The 17520-nt window shown below is 36.8% G+C and overlaps 1 long non-coding RNA gene across 1 annotated transcript; it reads right to left on the reverse strand.

The window, feature by feature from the left end:
• Positions 1–1862: 1862 nt before the first annotated feature.
• LOC131163404 (uncharacterized) lies at positions 1863–16349 on the reverse strand. The gene is made up of 2 exons (XR_009139068.1): positions 15816–16349; positions 1863–2489 (listed from the first exon to the last, which is right to left on the reverse strand). It is a non-coding gene; the product is annotated as an uncharacterized LOC131163404 (long non-coding RNA).
• Positions 16350–17520: the final 1171 nt, after the last annotated feature.

Consider the following 17520-nt stretch of genomic DNA (forward strand, 5'->3'; position numbering starts at 1 on the left):
GGATTTCCTCTTTACTGGCTAATGCCTCCGCGAAGGGAGCCTCGGGCAGCCTCAAAGTGGCAGAGGGTTCAGGACCCACCAAAGGGAGAGTCTTCTTCCAAGAGTTGAGCTGTACTGAGTGAGCACGAAAAGATTTCGGATGAGACGAGAGCACCAAGGGTAACTCTTGAGGATGTGCACTTGCCCCCGGTGTTAGGAACCTGTGAGCATCCAAAAAATGTGACCCCAGAAATTTAACGTGGTTTAGTCAATATCAACCTATGTCCACAGAGCACACACCAAATATTCACTATTTCGCCAGAAAATTACAATTTTCACTCGAAAATAATGATGAAATTTTATTTAGGTCTGGTTTGAAACTTTGGTAAATGTTAAAAGAAAAAGGAAAAAAAAAAATACAAGGAAATTCGTTTTGAAGTAAAAAGGAATATATATATATATATATATATATCTAATTAATGAATAAAATTTTATTTTTATGCATTATTAATATTTATTTTTTAAAAATTTAATTATATTAAAAAAATATTTTTATTTTTAGTATTATTTAGTATAAAGAGAAAATATATCGAAAATATAAGTTTTCTGTGTATTTTCTTTTCATTTCCATTCTCCAATGAAAATTCTTAACACACACAAACCCTAACAGTGATATGTGGATGGTGACCGTCTGCTTGCTGCATGAAAATGCACGAGTGCAGCATGTTACTTTCCTGGAATGGAATCAAATCTCAGGAATGGAATCCCATTCCTGTGTTTAGTTTGCGGAATTAAGAATAGAATCAATCAAATATCAGGAATGGAATCACGTCTCTAGTGTTTGGAATTAAGAATGAAGTCATATATCAAATTAAACTAATAATCTTATCCGCCGAAAGACTGATTGAAAATGACCCCCAATTTGTGTTCAAAGTTTAAATTAACACTTGCTTAATTATTAATGTCGATCAAAAGTAATTGGCTACCAAACAAAAGACAATGAATTGAAATTTCAAATTTAATAGTTCTTGATACATTGGCTGGTCAAATCAAAATTTTTATATTAGAAAACAAAATTAAAAAAATAAGAATGAATTTTGTTATTATATTTTAACTCTATATTGAATGTTAGAAAAAATGAAAATTGTGTTTTAATATAAGTAAAAATTAAGAAAAATTAAATGTTAATAATAATATGTAAATTAATTTGTTCTTTTTTCTTTATTTTTCAAGTTTAAAACGTGATTTATTAAAGGTTATTCTCCCTCGCATATAAATTTTGAAATTTTTATGTGCTCGCATATCAAGAAAATTACAAAGCTACCGCAGCTCGTCCTCGTCAAGGCTCATCAAGACAAGACTTTCCGTTTCCATTTTAGCTCAACAATCTTTCATTCACAGATTTAGAAAATTATAAAATAGTGTAGCATTTTTGTAATAATTTGAAAGTGTAGAAATCGAAAAGATAACTATTTCTATAAGCGAGTTGTGGCAAGACCTTGCAATATTTTCTACCTGTTCAACAATGTTGTAAAATTAAAAAGAAGTTCATTTTTTTAGCTCTTGAAAAAATTTAAAATGAAAATAAAATTTATTTTTGACAGTTAATTTAAATATCCTTAATATATTTTTAAAATAAATTAAAATAAAAAATCGGATAAATGGTCTCAAGATCTAGCTTGCTTGACTTAGTAAAGTGCAATCCTCCCATGGGGGGTTTGTTTTAAAGCTAGTTTTTGTAATATACAAATAATTGTTGATGTTTTGGAAGACTTACTAAAGATTGAAATTTTCAGTAAAGACTCTAGTTTGAATCCTTAGAGACCAAAAGTAAGAGGTGAGAAAATGATGAGATAAGAAACAAGCTATTTTGTGCATGTGCATTTTACACTTAACAAACTTTTTGTTTATTTAAGAAAAACACAACATATATGTATAATTCATCATCAAATACATATATAAGACATACTTCTACATAATTCAAGTTAAGAAGGAGGATGTGCGTTCACATGAACATCCAAACCTTGCTAACCCAGCTTATGAAACCACATCACCAAGATATATATATATATATGAAGGAGGCCATCACATATTTCTAGCCCACCACCATCACACAAATATACTACAATTGATATTGAAACAAAAGCTTCAATACATAGGCATATAACAAAGCTACAGTTAATTAGGAATGTTGTTCATCTGTTACTTCACTTTATACCCTAAAGCAGCAGCGTATTTAACAAGGTCTTCAAGTTCATTCTCGCTGATGACACCGTCACCATTGGCATCTGCAGCATAGAGACTAAGGCATACCCTAATTTTAGGGGCACGAGAGCCCATGTGTCGGAAGGCTGTCTTAAGCTCCTCCTTGGATAGGACCCCATTCTGGTCCTTGTCGTATTTCTTGAATATGTCCCTTATCTGCTCCTTAGTGTAGAGCTTCGTTTCATTCTTCTTATCCACCCGAACCATTTTGACTCTTCGATCCATCTATATATCACGCTAGCTCCCTGATATTTCAAGTGAGAAAAATTAAAAAAAAAAAGATGCACAGCAGGTTAATCCTCTACACTACTAGCTAGGTGTTGAAGTTTGCTTGTATATGTCATGTGTATATATAGGATGGATAGGGGCATTATATTGGCTTACATGACTCAATAATTTCATTTTTTTAATATATTATAACTTAACTTAGAAGATGTCTTGTGAATGAAGGGTTTGCAAGAGTTGGGAGGAACCCTCCAACTTGGTATTCTCAATTTGTGTGCATATGCTTTCACATCTTCTTCTTCTTTTTTTTCTCTATCTTGAAGGGTCCAATCATCATGTATGCATGCATTAAAGAACCAAAAAATGATAAAGGAATGAAGGGCAAAAGGCATAACTTCACTGGGCCACACAAACTAGCTAATTAAGGAAATTAAAATATAAGATTGCGAATCATATATTTTGAACCTCATGATTAATATATATACTAAAAAATAAATAAAAGGTAAGCCATCTTAAGAAAACGCGTGCCGATCAATTGTTGCCCAAAAATTTATCAATTGTTGATGATAAGACTAGTTATAATTAATATGCATATCAATTAGAATCGTTGTTCTATTATTCAAAGAATTTTCTTGAACTCATTTAACTCAAGAATTTAAGAATTTTTCTTTTCCTATTTTCTTATTTTTTTAATCTTCTTTTCTATTTCATTTCTCTTTGGTTTTCTTTCTTCTTGTATACTTTTTATATACTTGAATAAATATTTTACCATCAAAAAGAAAATATGAGGAAACTAGCAAGGCCAAAAAGTGAATATTTTTAAAACGCAAATGTTAAGATTATGGATGAGATTATTTTTTAAAACAAAATGAAAACAAAATGAAAGGCGACAACAGTCCTTCTTCGTTGAGATAATTTTAACACTTAAAATACCTATCAAGTAGCTTTCCAACAAAAAATGAATAATTTTATTTTAATAATATTATTATAATACATTATTATCTTTAATTATCCAAATATTAAATTAATACTTTATGACAATAATTAAGCAACGGGTGATAGTCAATATGATAACTTCATCATATTAATTAAATCAATTAACCAAAAATTTAAAAAAAAAAAAAAAGATAATATGAATTGAATAAAAGAATTAGTCAGATTTTCAAAGAGGTCATTGAATTCAAAGTTTAGTGCCCTCCACAACTTTTGGGAGTACAATACAGTAGGCAGACACATATGTCCTTAAAAAAATACAATAATCAAGAATATTACCCATAATATGCATGTTTGAGTTTCAAATGAGATAGTCTATCTCCTATCTAAAATTCCTTTTTAGGTTTAAATCTTTTTATTGATACTTGAATTAAATATATATATATATATATATATATATATATATATATATATATATATGTATGATGTTTGTATACACTTTTAAGATGCCTAATTAAAAATGATAATATACTCACAAAAGTAGGTGATAATACAAAATAAGATGACAATAGAGGAATCAACTCTATTCTCATATAACTAAAGTAACTAATCCATTTAGACAATTGGTGGCTATTGTCTATTTAAATGAACTTTCATACCAAGTGGCAACATATTTTGACCAATCAAAAACGAAGATTGAGATCATCACAAGGAATGTGATCCATTGGTTCCCATTCAAGGAGAAAGAGAGTATCTTCATAATTGTGGCATGACATGTGCTTAGAAAGAAAAGAATGATATCTTGACTGCACTTAAAAAAGAGATCATGTATATAAGAGATCATAAAAATATATTGAAACGTCCCTCAATTTCTTAACATAAAGTATCACATAATAAATAAAGTGGTCAACATGGGTAGCTGGGACACCTGTCAAACACAGCGGAAAACCTAGTAGCAGTAAACATAAAATTTCAAACATCCAATCATAAAATATAATACCAGAGCATTCTATACATCCTCACATACATCAAAATACCTCTAGGGTCAAACACAAAATAGCTCTGACGCTATTACAAAATCTTACCCTTCTCACAAGGTAATCTCACTAGCTCAACGGCGGCCCTGACCCACCGGTCTCTCAAGGGCTACTGAAAAATTAATTAAGTTTGGGGGTGAGACACTTCTCAGTAAGGGAAAATAAACTAAATACAGTTGTGTGGCAACATGACTATTTAATGCATTTGTACGTATATAGTACATTTCATAATTCTATAAACATAATCATATCGTACTGAGTAAACATATATTTTCACATCTGTTAATAAATCATATCATACATAAAATCATTTGTTATAACTGTAGTACTGAAAATAAACCCAGGATGACTAGCTAGCTGGTGTCATGTATTACCCCCCATGACGGGTTGTGCAGCCTGAAGGCGGGACCTGACAATGGCTGGCCGACCACTACCGAATCAAATATGTCTGTAAGTGCAATGAGCCCGCCACACCCTGGTCCGGACTGCCAGGTGGACGTCCACACTCTACTGAAAGCCACATCGACTATCCATCTCCCATCCCCTCGTGGGACGGTAGCACTAATAAGTCCTCGTGCCAAAATTAACCCATAGCTACGGTACCGAGCTCCTGGTCTGAACTAAACTAACATCCTGGTTGTGAAAACATATAATACATGATCATACGTAACATCATTACGGCTTCGTGCCGAAAACATAAATACGTGGCCTCGCGCCAATAACATAAATACGGCCTCGTGGCGATAACATAAATACATGGCCTCGCGCCAATAACATAAATACGGCCTCGTGCCGATAACATAAATATATGGCCTCGCGCCCAAATTATTTCAGGTATATATATACTGAAAATACATCATTTATCACATAATCGTCAAAACCATCACAACATAACTCATATTTTCATAATACCTGAAATCATGCTTTGTTCGTAAAATCTTTCACATCATAATACATTTCACATAAAATAATATTCATGCCACACATATGCTGTTAAAAAAAAAAAAACCATACTTCATATTCTAAAATCGTGAATTCCTTACATCTCATACATACATATACATTTTAATCATCATAGCAGTATTTTCACAATCGTACATTTCATTCGTAATACACAATATAACATATGCTTTTCTAAAAATAAATTTACTCATAATCAATAATAATTTGTATGAAAAATTACTGCTTTAGTTTATTCTCTTACCTGACTATTGAGAAATTCCTTAGGACCCAAAATTTCACGCCCTTGGCGCCCGAAATCTAATTCCTGCAATTTACATTTTCCCCAGATTAATTAATCTATTTCTCCAAAATAATACTCATCTAGCCTTCCTTAGGCTCCATATACCTCAAATTAATATTTAAACTATTATTTAATATCCATACTTAATTTTCTAAATTTTGCCTTCGGGTCCCAAAATTACACCCGCGGCACTCACCTGAGCCCTAAATTTCAGAAATCCTACTTCAGTCCTAGATGCTTAATATTTTAGCATTTCTAAATTAATGCTAATTAATTAAAAATAAGCCCCTTAATAATCGCCGCACCCTAAATTTGGAGTTTTGGCCCGACACCCCCACGAGAATTCCGTCCCACTAGACTTGTAGAGAATCATCCCTAGATTCTCGCGGTGGTGTCCGTTCGTCAATTGGGCTTATATTTTGCAAGAAATTAAAGAAAAAGAGAAAAATGGCTTACTCCAGGGAATATGCTTACGCCGCTCCTACCACCGATCAGCTCCGGTAGAAATGACGGCAGCGGCGAATGGAGTCCAGTGGTATCTTCGGATTTTCGATCGGGCGAAAATCCGTCACGAAATCGAGGAGAGAGGGAGAGAGAACGTGAGGAGAGAGAGAGAGAGAGAGAGAGAGAGAGAGAGAGTTCAGAGAGTTACAGAGAAAGAAAAGAAAAGAAAAGAAAAGAAGAAGAAGAAGAAGAAGATAATCTGGGGGGGGGGGGGGGCCTTTAAATTTAAAACATCCTTCCTGAAGGATTCAGATCCTTCAGGAAGGTATATAATAATAATAATAATAATAATAATAATAATAATAATAATAATAAATATATTTAATTAATATTAATAATAATAATATATTTTATTAAAAAAATAAAAATTAATTTTAATTAATTTTATTTTATTTTCTTTTTTTTTAATTCGTTTAATTAATTAATTATTATTATTTTTAATTATTTATTTTTATTGTTATTTTTATTTTTTTTTTTGAAATCAATCCACTAATATTTTATATCTCTTTTTGGGGTTTTTACATTCTCCCCACCTTATAAAAATTTCGTCCTCGAAATTTGTCATTCCCCTATTTCCCTTTCTTAGCGAAAACATTTCTTATTTTTATTGATTACCCTCACTTATGGCGGAGGAATACCGTGGTTACAACGAGGGCTCTGGGAGATTACAACTAGTCAAAATTCTCCCAAAACCATTCACGTTTCAAAACTAAAAACTTTATCTATCTTATGTTACACTATACAAATAAAAACTACAACAATATTCCATTCACTTGACTGGCTCAACTCTAACTCCACTGAATAAGTGCGGATATCTCTGGCGCATCTGATCCTCTAGTTCCCAAGAAGCCTCCTCAATGACATGGTTGCGCCACAGAACTTTTACCAATGGAATCTTCTTCGTTCGTAGCTCCTGTTCCTTCCATTCAAGAATCTGCACTGGCACTTCCTCATAAGCTAACGTATCGTCCAACTCCAGTGCTTCATATCTAATCACATGGGAGGGGTCTGGGACGTATTTTCTCAGCATAGAAACGTGGAATACGTCATGGATCCTAGATAGGAGCGGTGGTAATGCCAAACAATAGACAACTAGACCCACTCTCTCAAGAATATCGAATGGTCCAATATACATAAGGCTCAGCTTACCCTTCCTCCCGAACCTCATAACACCCTTCAACGGTGCCACCTTCAGGAACACGTGATCTACTGTGCCAAACTCCAATTCTCGCCGACGAGTATCAGCATAACTCTTCTGCCGGCTCTGCGCTGTCCTGATCCTGTCTCTGATGAGTCTGACTTTATCCTGAGTCTGCTGTATCAGCTCTGGCCCCAATATTTGTCTCTCTCCAACCTCATCTCAGTACAACGGGGATCGGCACCTCCTACCATACAGTGCCTCATACGGTGCCATCCCAATGCTGGCCTGGTAGCTGTTGTTATACGCAAACTCAACCAGTGGCAAATACTGCATCTAACGACCTCCAAAATCCAGCACACATGCTCGCAGCATATCCTCCAAAATCTATATCGTCCTCTCTGTCTGTCCATCTGTCTGAGGATGAAAAGCTGTGCTGAACGACAACTGAGAACCCATGGCCCCTTGCAGACTCTTCCAAAAACGAGATGTAAATCGTGGGTCTCTATATGAAACTATGGACACTGGGACACCGTGGAGTCTAACTATCTCCTAGATGTATAACTCAGCCAATCTGTCCATGGAGTAGCTAACTCTGATCGACAAAAAGTGGGCAGTCTTCGTCAATCGATCCACCACTACCCAAATAGCGTCCTGTCCATGCAATGCTGGCTGTAATCCTGAGACGAAATCCATCGCTATATGCTCCCACTTCCACTCAGGAATGTGGAGTGGCTGCAACCATCCCGCCGGTCTCTGATGCTCAGCCTTCACTTGCTGGCACGTCAAACACTGACAAACAAACTGAGCTATCTCCCTCTTCATGTTGTTCCACCAGAAGGACTCTCGGAGATCCCTGTACATTTTAGTGCTACCCGGATGTACAGTATATAGGGATCGATGTGCTTCCTCCAATACGACTTTCTTGATCTCAGGATTGGCAGGAACACATAACCTGGTATGGAACCTCAAGGCTCCATCATCTGAAATGTTGAACTTTGGTTCCTGACCATCCTGTACCTTTCCCATAAGCTCTACTAGTTCTGCATCATTCCTCTAAGCTGCTTTAATCCTCTCCTGTAGAGTCGGCTGCAAAACCAAGTCAGCAATGAACGCCTGGTGATCGCCCTGTACCAGCTCCACATCGAGCCTCTCTAGATCCATCTGAATCGGATGCAGAATCTCTACTGCAGATATAGATGATTCCACTGATTTCCGACTCAGCATCAGCAACCACATTAGCCTTTCCCGGGTGGTAGCTACTAGTGCAGTCGTAATCCTTTATTAACTCTAACCATCTCCTCTGCCTCATATTCAATTCCTTCTGTGTGAAGAAATACTTTAAACTCTTATGGTCAGTAAATATCTCACACCTACCCCCATATAAATAGTGCCTCCAAATCTTCAGCGTGTAAACAACTGCCGCCAACTCCAGATCGTGGGTAGGGTAATTCTTCTCATATTCTTTCAACTATCGTGAGGCATAGGCTATCACTCTCCCCCGCTATATCAACACGCATCCGAGCCCTTTATGGGACGCATCACTGTAAATTACGAACCCCTCTTCTCCTGAAGGAATCGTCAACACAGGCGCAGTGATGAGTCGCTGCTTCAACTCCTGGAAGCTCTGTTCACATTCATCAGACCACTCAAATTTTGCTCCTTTCCTGGTCAATCTGGTCAACGGGCCTGACAATCGAGAAAAGCCCTCAACAAACCTGCGGTAGTACCCAGCCAATCCTAGGAAACTCCTGATCTCATGCATGTTCTTTGGTTGTACCCAATCAACTACCGCCTCAATTTTACTCGGATCAACAGAAATACCACCCTTGGATATAACGTGTCCAAGGAAGGTAACCTGTTCCAGCCAAAACTCACACTTCTTGAGCTTCGCATATAGCTTCTTCTCTCGTAATACCTGCAACACTATACTCAGATGCTCCTCATGCTCCTCTGGACTCTTCGAATACACCAGTATATCATCAATAAATACTACCACAAACCGATCCGAGTACTGGTGAAAAACCCTGTTCATAAGATCCATAAACACCACAGGAGCATTCGTCAACCCAAACGGCATAACTAGAAATTCATAGTGACCATACCGTGTTCTAAATGCCGTCTTCAGAACATCTTCCGCCCTGACTTTCACCTGATGGTACCCGGAGCGTAAATCTATCTTCGAAAAGATCTGTGTCCCCTGTAACTGGTCAAACAAATCATCAATACGCGGGAGCGGGTATTTATTCTTGATAGTTACTTTATTGATTTCTAGATAGTCGATGCATAATCTCATCGAGCCATCCTTCTTCCTCACAAACAAAACTGGTGCTCCCCAGGGTGACACACTGGGCCGAATGAACCCCTTATCTAACAGCTCCTGCAACTGCTCTTTCAATTCTTTCAGCTCTGCCGGTGCCATTCTATACGGCGCCTTCGAAATCGGTGCTGTCCCTGGAACCAGATCAATAACGAACTCTACCTCACGATTAGGAGGTAGTCTCGGCAAATCGTCTGGAAATACATCAGGAAAATCTCTCACCACTGGGATATCCTCCACCCTCAGTTCCCCTTCTGATACAGCCTTCACATAGGCTAAATATCCCTGACAACCTTCTGATAGCAATCTACATGCCTGAATAGTAGATAATAACTGAGGTGGGGTGCGCACACGTGATCCCACGAATCTGTACTCCTGTCCCTCTAGAGGTCAAAACACTACCACTCTCTGATGGCAATCAATGCTAGCATAGTGGGCAGCTAGCCAATCCATGCCTAAGATTACCTCAAACCCATGCATGTCTAAAACCACCAAATTAGCTAACAAAAACCTCCTCTGAATATCCACTGGACAGTCCCTGAGTACCTTTCTATATACCCTTACGGTCCCAGTTGGCGTAGCAACAGAGAAACTAATTTCTAACTGCTGAGGCTTAAACCCACACGATTTAACATAATCCCAGGTGATAAATGAATGCGTCGCCCCAGAATCAAACAAAATAGTAGCTTTAAATGACAGTATTGAAACAGTACCTGTCACCACATCTCCTGCTGCCTCAGCATCTCCTGGCGTCAAAGTGAAAACTCTGGCTGGGACCACATTCCTCTGCTGGCCTCCTCGTGGTGCCTGGTAACCTCCTCGTGTAGGTCTAGGAGCAGTACTAGTCTGTGTCGGACACTCCCTCATCATATGTCCTGACTCCCTGCATTTGTAGCAGACACCTCGCCCAGCACGACACTCTCCCAGGTGTCTCTTCCCGCAAGATGGGCAAGCTAGAGATGGCTGCACACCCTGGAAACCATGATTCCCGGTCTTCTGTCTCTGGTTCCTATAATAGCCACCTCTCTTCCACACGGCACGGTCAGCTCCCTGCTGGAAATGAGAAGGTATGGATCTCTTCTTCTGCCTCTGCTCCTCAGCCTCCAATCGCTCATCAATCTCTGCTATAGTGGCTCGGTCAACTAACTCGGTGAAGTCCTGCAACTTCAATATCGATACCTGCTTGCAAATTTCTCTCTTCAAGCCTCTTTCAAACTGTCGTACCTTCTTCGTATCATCTGGAATAATGTACGGGGCGAAGCGAGATAGCTCGATGAACCTCGCCGCGTACTGCTGTACTGACAGCTGCCCCTGCTTCAGATTCAGGAACTCCGTAATCTTAGCCTCCTTGGAAGAGGCTGGAAAATACCTGTCAAAGAATATCTCTCTAAATCGCTCCCAAGTTATCTCTACAGGTATAGTCCTCTGCTGCTCTAACAATCTCACTGCTGACCACCATCTCTCGGCCTCTCCAGTCAATCTGTAGGAGGCAAACAGCACCTTCTGCTCCTCTGAACACTGCAGTATTACAAATATTTTCTCCATCTCCTGCACTCAATTCTCAGCGATTGCAGGATCCGTTCCTCCTGAGAAAGCTGGAGGATTCATCTTTATGAACTTCTCGATCGTACAACCGTGGCCTACAGACGGACCACCCTGTTCTCTCGAACTCCTAGCAATTTCTGTCATAACCTGCTGTGCTACGCTACGTAAGACTGCATCTAAATCACTACCCGCAGCGCCTGAGGGTCCAGCACCCTCACTCCCACTGGCGTGGGCACTATTTCCACCGTGGTCCATCCTGAAAGAAGAAATAACTTAAATCAAAACCTCTTTTCCTACATGTATCCCCCAACTCATATAGTATATTCTCCTAATTAACTTATCACTCCTAATCTTAATTCAAGGTTCAATCCTGCAACCTAGATACCCAACCCGACGATAGTTTACAATGAATTTCCTGAAATCGTCACCCCAGGAAAATCATACAAACCACCACGGAAGTCCAGCATCTAGACTACAAAACCAGACCTCAAGTTCTCTTATCCTATACTCTGGTATTATTACTGCTGCACTCTAGAGTCAACAGAACCTAGTATCCTAGGCTCTGATACCAAATGAAACGTCCCTCAATTTCTTAACATAAAGTATCACATAATAAATAAAGTGGTCAACCCGAACCCGTGGGTAGCGGGGACACCTGTCAAACACAGCGGAAAACCTAGCAGCAGTAAACATAAAATTTCAAACATCCAATCATAAAATATAACACCAGAGCATTCTATACATCCTCACATACATCAAAATACCTCTAGGGTCAAACACAAAATAGCTCTGACGCTATTACAAAATCTTACCCTTCTCACAAGGTAATCTCACTAGCTCAACGGCGGCCCTGACCCACCGGTCTCTCAAGGGCTCCTGAAAAATTAATTAAGTTTGGGGGTGAGACACTTCTCAGTAAGGGAAAATAAACTAAATACAGCTGTGTGGCAACATGAATATTTAATGCATTTGTACGTATATAGTACATTTCATAATTCTATAAACATAATCATATCGTACTGGGTAAACATATATTTTCACATCTGTTAATAAATCATATCATACATAAAATCATTTGTTATAACTATAGTATTGAAAACAAACCCAGGATGACTAGCTAGCTGGTGTCATGTATTACCCCCCATGACGGGTTGTGCAGCCCGAAGGCGGGACCTGACAATGGCTGGCCGACCACTGCCGAATCAAATATGTCTGTAAGTGCGATGAGCCCGCCACACCCTGGTCCGGACTGCTAGGTGGACGTCCACACTCTACTGAAAGCCACATCGACTATCCATCTCCCATCCCCTCGTGGGACGGTAGCACTAATAAGGTCTCGTGCCAAAATTAACCCATAGCTACGGTACCGAGCTCCTGGTCTGAACTAAACTAACATCCTGGTTGTGAAAACATATAATACATGATCATACGTAACATCATTACGGCCTCGTGCCGAAAACATAAATACGTGGCCTCGCGCCAATAACATAAATACGGCCTCGTGGCGATAACATAAATACGGCCTCGTGCCGATAACATAAATACATGGCCTCGCACCAATAACATAAATACGGCCTCGTGCCGATAACATAAATATATGGCCTCGCGCCAAAAACATAAATACGGCCTCGTGCCGATAACATAAATATATGGCCTCGCGCCAAAATTGTTTCAGGTATATATATACTGAAAATACATCATTTATCACATAATCGTCAAAACCATCACAACATAACTCATATTTTCATAATACCTGAAATCATGCTTTGTTCATAAAATCTTTCACATCATAATACATTTCACATAAAATAATATTCATGCCACACATATGCTGTTAAAAAAAAAAAAAACCATACTTCATATTCTAAAATCGTGAATTCCTGACATCTCATATATACATATACATTTTAATCATCGTAACAGTATTTTCACAATCGTACATTTCATTCGTAATACACAATATAACATATGCTTTTCTAAAAATAAATTTACTCATAATCAATAATAATTTGTATGAAAAATTACTGTTTTAGTTTATTCCCTTACCTGACTATTGAGAAATTCCTTAGGACCCAAAATTTCACGCCCTTGGCGCCCGAAATCTAATTCCTGCAATTTACATTTTCCCCAGATTAATTAATCTATTTCTCCAAAATAATACTCATCTAACCTTCCTTAGGCTCCATATACCTCAAATTAATATTTAAACTATTATTTAATATCCATACTTAATTTTCCAAATTTTGCCTTTGGGTCCCAAAATTACACCCGCGGCACTCACCTGAGCCCTAAATTTCAGAAATTCTACTTCAGTCCTAGATGCTTAATATTTTAGCATTTCTAAATTAATGCTAATTAATTAAAAATAAGCCCCTTAATAATCGTCGCATCCTAAATTTGGAGTTTTGGCCCGACACCCCCACGAGAATTCTGTCTCACTAGACTTGTAGAGAATTATCCCTAGATTCTCGTGGTGGTATCCGTTCTTCAATTGGGCTTATATTTTGCAAGAAATTAAAGAAAAAGGGAAAAATGACTTACCCCAGGGAATATGCTTACGCCGCTCCTACCACCGATCCGCTCCGGTAGAAATGACGGCAGCGGCGAATGGAGTCCAGTGGTATCTTCGGATTTTTGATCGGGCAAAAATCCGTCACGAAATTGAGGAGAGAGGGAGAGAGAACGTGAGGAGAGAGAGAGAGAGAGAGAGAGAGAGAGAGAGAGAGAGAGAGAGAGAGAGAGAGAGAGTTCAGAGAGTTACAGAGAAAGAAAAGAAAAGAAAAGAAAAGAAGAAAAAGAAGAAGATAATCGTGGGGTGGCCTTTCAATTTAAAACATCCTTCCTGAAAGATTCAGATCCTTCAGGAAGGTATATAATAATAATGATAATAATAATAATAATAATAATAATAAATATATTTAATTAATATTAATAATAATAATATATTTTTTTTAAAAAAATAAAAATTAATTTTAATTAATTTTATTTTTTTTTCTTTTTTTTAAATTTGTTTAATTAATTAATTAATTAATTATTATTTTTTAATTCTTTATTTTTATTTTTATTTTTATTTTATTTTTTGAAATCATTCCACTAATATTTTATATCTCTTTTTGGGATTTTTACATATATGCCAAGAAGATTGGAGCGAATTAGGGTCCAATCTATAACAAATCTCATGTTATCATCTTCATCAAGACAAAGATTGACCTAACTACAAGCCTACAAGATTTTTTAGATGAAATGAACTCCATCCTACACATCCAAAGTGCCCCCAACTTGCATAAAGAGAGTAGAGAGAAGAAATGTTAGAATTTGTCTAGTATTTATGTTTTTTTTTTCTATTTTAATTTATATAAAATTAAAACATAATTTATGATGCAAAGTATATCTGTTTATATTATTGTAAGTTTTTTGTTATTTTAATTTTAGATCAGATTTTATGATTTTTAACTCTTTGTGGCCACTTGTTGGCAGATTACTTTAATATTTAGAATTAACTTCTATAGATTAAATCATTCATTTTGTATATAATTTTCAATTAAAATTAAATGATCAGGTGAATTTAAAATATCCATAAATTTTACAATAAATAAATAAATAATAATTAAATTAATTTAAAAAAAAAATAGTACTTTTCAATTGTCATGGACAATAATAGTAATGTTCCGGTAAAAATGAGTCTAAAATACAAAAAATAAGTAAAATAATTATAACAGTTCTGTTATTATAATATTTTAAATTTGTATCATTTTGCACTTTTATCATTGTAATCACATTTTTTTAATGATATTTGATTGAAGGGCAAAAAATGAGAATATGTTTAAATCAAAATTTTAATTAATTTTAGTTTAGAAATATTAACTTAATAGGTTTCTATTTTAAATTTTTACTTTTTAATACTAATTTTTAATTTTTATTTTATTTTCTTAAATTTTGATAGTAATATCAAACAATCCCTTAGGTGCTCTTCTATCTCATCATAATTATTGATTTTTTGAACTTAATAATTACTATGAATTAGTAATAAATTTTAGGGCAGCAAGCTTCGATCTATATGCAGCTAAACTGAAAGCAAAGATGGAGTAACCAGTAAGTGACAGAAGCCCATTTGCTGGCCCTACAATTCGATCCATATGCAGCTGAACTGAAAGCAAAGATGGAGGAACCAATAAGTGACAGAAGCCCATTTGCTGACCCTACACTTTGATCCATATGCAGGTGAATTGAGTTCATACTAAATGTATATGAGCATTGGCCTGTTTATCTCTTTTATTTTTCATAGAAAATGAAATTTCATTAATAAGGAAAGAATTTACAAGGGAGAATAAAATATTTCCCAATAAAAATCTAGGAGAAAACAGAAAAAAAGAACTAAGAACAACAAAAAGAGAAATAAATCAAACCAGCAAGTTAAGATATTTTCCAATAAAAATTTGGGACAAAATGGAAAAAAGAACTAAAAACAACAAAAAGAGAAAAAAATCAAACCAGCAAGTTTCTCTAGTCTCTTTGTAAATCCAAAATACTAGCACCCCTAAAAATTTCAAACCCAATGCCGCGCCAGAACCTAATGACAGATTTATTAGATCTGTAGAACAACTGAAGAAGAAAAAGAATACTTACGAGTTACGAAGGAACCGAAGGGTATTTTGTAGCTGTGTTTGTGTAGCGAAAGCTCCTACAGCCCTGCTGGTTTGAAGCCCGAAGGGTTCACGACGAACTCATGAAGGCCAGAACTGAAGCTCGAAGGGTCTCCGTCTCTCACTCGCTCCTCTCGTGCTGGCTCTCTGAAGTCCGAACAGAGATGCTCGCGACTCGTCAGTCGCTCACGGTGGAGAATCGAATAGGACAGCGGCACTCTCTGGCAATAAAATCCAGGCTCCAACTGCTGGTTGATCAGATTCAAGGGCTTGTGATTCTAGGGCTCGAATGGAATAGGGGTTGTGACTTGTGAGGTTGTCGCTGTGATTCTAGGGCTTGAAATCTCGAATGGAATAAGGGTTGTGAGTCTTGTGACTTGTGAGTTGTGAGGTTGTCGCCTCTTGAGCTGGGCTGGGACTTGGGAGTGGGATTGTGGGAGAGGGCTAGAGGCTGAGGCAGTGAGGCACTGAGCTGAGCGGTGCATGTGGGCCCTGTCCGTGTGAGCACTTGGGCAGTGAGCTCACTGGGCTGGGTGGGTTAAAGCCTTAAAGGGTTTGGGATGGGTTGTAGCTTGTTGGGCTTTCCTGGGTTAATACTGTGAGTAGGTTGGTGGATATCCGCCGGATATACCCGACCCGACCCGCTAAGGGGGCGGATATGAAAATGAAAAACTATATTCGACTCATTTAGCAAACGGATAATTATAAGTCGGTTAAAACGGGTTGGATGCGGTTCAGATTAACGGATTTTTATTCATTTTACCAGGTCTATACCTCACTTAAGGTTTTTATCAAAAATGTACAAACATCTCCTTATATTTTATAAAAAATTAAATTTCTTTTCGAGGGAGATTTATGATTTTTTGACAAATCTCAAGAGAGGTCTATGATATTTTTGAAACTTCAAGGGAGGTTTGTGTTATTTTTGGACAAATCTTAAACCTCAAGGAGGTATTTGTTATTTTGTCAAACCTCAGGGGAGGTGAGTATTTTTGCCCCATAACACCCATAAATATTGCCATATTTATTGAATTTATTATTTGGATGACATCAATTCCAAATTCCCCATTTGTCATGAATGTTTAGGAGCGTAATTTTAGGATTTAGATTTGGATTTGAACTTGTATGGAAGATAGTATTTCAAAGCATAGATTTCAAGACATGGATTTACAGATTGAAGATAATTGATATAATTTTTTGTTGTCTTGTCTAAATATCTCTCAACATAGGATTAATTGAAGTGGCATTGGCACTTCATAAAAATATTACCGACACTCCACATCTATTTTATCATGCATTAAATAAAAAATTAACTTTTTAATTTTTTTACTTCGCAAGTGAGAAAGTAGAGAATAAATTCGAAAGTTATTTAGAATATGAAGGAACATAATTTTTTATTATGTGTTATCTAAATCTTCACAAATCTAAATATAAGAATAGACTCCCAAAATTTTTAAAACTCAAATACCATCACCAATACCCTTGACTACAGTCTTCCATTTCTTCCTGACTAGGAAATATGAATGGAAGTGAGAAATTGATTTCGGCCTAATTCATCATGAGAAGCCATTTTTTGTTGAAATTTGCCTTCAGTGGTTTTCTTCCTTTCTCAAAAAATTGGTTAGCTCTTGGAGTCTTTACCCTGAACCCATCTCTCCTTAAATAGTTCCCCATTTGCACAGCAGTAG

This window comes from Malania oleifera, chromosome 1 (genome assembly GCF_029873635.1).
Source record: "Malania oleifera isolate guangnan ecotype guangnan chromosome 1, ASM2987363v1, whole genome shotgun sequence".
Classification (NCBI taxonomy): domain Eukaryota; kingdom Viridiplantae; phylum Streptophyta; class Magnoliopsida; order Santalales; family Ximeniaceae; genus Malania; species Malania oleifera.